The sequence below is a fragment of the Aptenodytes forsteri genome, unplaced genomic scaffold (genome assembly GCF_000699145.1).
Source record: "Aptenodytes forsteri isolate BGI_AS27 unplaced genomic scaffold, ASM69914v1 Scaffold88, whole genome shotgun sequence".
In the NCBI taxonomy this organism is placed as follows: Eukaryota; Metazoa; Chordata; class Aves; order Sphenisciformes; family Spheniscidae; genus Aptenodytes; species Aptenodytes forsteri.
The window spans coordinates 570,143-571,992 of NW_008795948.1; positions in this window are offsets into that span (position 1 = coordinate 570,143).

Here is a 1,850-nt window from a genome sequence, read left to right on the forward strand (position 1 = left end):
GCATCTTTGGAAAATGCAGTCTAACTACTACAGAAGTACCTAGAGTAATATTGCACTGGCTTTGTAGGAGGATGCAGAATGCATTCAGTGTCTCATTATGCATGTGCTGTAAGCCAGAGCTCAGCATTCCAGACTAAATTACCAGTTTATATGACAGTGAACTACATTTCATTGTCTCCAAGATACACAGTCTTGTTGCTTAAGGATCAACCTGTGAACTAGAACCAAAACCCAACAGTCTTTTTTTAATTAAATTTTTCTTTGCTATGTGTTTCTGCCTAGCTGGATACAGGAAAATGATCAATGCATTGATGTGATGGAAAATATTTAATAAAGTGTTATAGAGAAAAAACACTCCATACAAATTGTGGTGTTTTTTGCATGACCTAGTTCTTGTATGACATCAAGTAAATACAATAGAGCTAGGTCATAAAAATATGTGCACAAGCATGTTAGGTGGGGTATCTGAGAATTGGTTCGATCCAGTTCCCCAATCACCACCCCTCACTTCCTATCAAATTCATCTACTGCAGTACTTAGGCACTAGTTGAGATTTATCTTCTAATTCCTGAAAACACTTACATACATGTTGTAATAACTTCTGGTTTCCAGAACTGAAGTCTCTAGTAATATGTAAGTTGTAGTTTTGCGGATTTCAGTGGTCATGTGAAGGCCCTCTTTCTCTCTTTTCAAAGACAAATTATCTGTTATTTTTAACTGACCTTTTTCAGAACTGTCAGTATTGTTTGCAATGAATTACTACCGCATTTCCTACTGTCTTACATATAACTACATTATGTTCAGAAAAATGTACTACTTCACTTTAACAATCTAGAATTTTTGCAACTAATTTTGATAGTTCTAAATCTTTGTGCCTCAAAACATTTTCATATCAAAGCTATGGTAGAAATGACATTAGATCATGCTGTATATTTTGAGAAGGAATGTCAATGTCTTAAAGTCTGATAATCTTGCAATTAAATATTCAGATACATTTTGAAATCATGCCTTTTCATTCTCTGTAACAACTTCATACAGAAACTGCTAGTTTATTTTATTTTTAAGAGACGTTGCAAAGAATGGAAGTATGGAAGTGTCTTTGGAAGATGCACACACAGTCTCAGAAACTAGCTAGGAGTTGTTGGCTGCATATTATATTTTAGTTGCTTATACTGTCAAACCTGGGGAAAGGTGCAAAAAACCAACTTTTTTTCTGGTCTGTGTAACTATGTACTTACTGCTTTGGTTCTTTGCCTAAGAATGTGTGGGGTTTTTTTCCCTAAAATCTGCCATTCACAGTGCACTCTGAACGCTTTCCATATATACATTCAGGTATCTGACTTTTGTCATCTTTTTGACCTTGTGAATTCTTCATTATTTTTTTGACTTCTTCCCTAAAGGGGGAGAGGATACTTACATATAGTCTAGATAGATTGACACTTAGCATACTCTCCAGGGAGGTGGGAAATGCATCCTCTTCCTTGGTGAGTGCTGTAAGCACTAGTCTATGTAACAGATCAGATAGTTGCCACTATCATGATAATTGTGACCTGTCAATTACCTTGAAGAGAAGATTTGACTTCTTAGGTATACAAATGTTGTGGTTTAACCTGGCAGGCAGCTAAACGCTACACAGCTGTTCCCTCACTCCCCCACAACCCAGTGGGATGGGGGAGAGAATTGGGGAAAAAAAAAAAAGGTAAAACTTGTGGGTTGAGATAAAGACAGTTTAATAGGACCGAAAAGGAAGGGAAAATAATAATAATAATAAAATATACAAAACAAGTGATACACAAGGCAATTGCTCACCACCTGCTGACTGATGCCCAGCCAGTTCCTGAGCAGTGGTC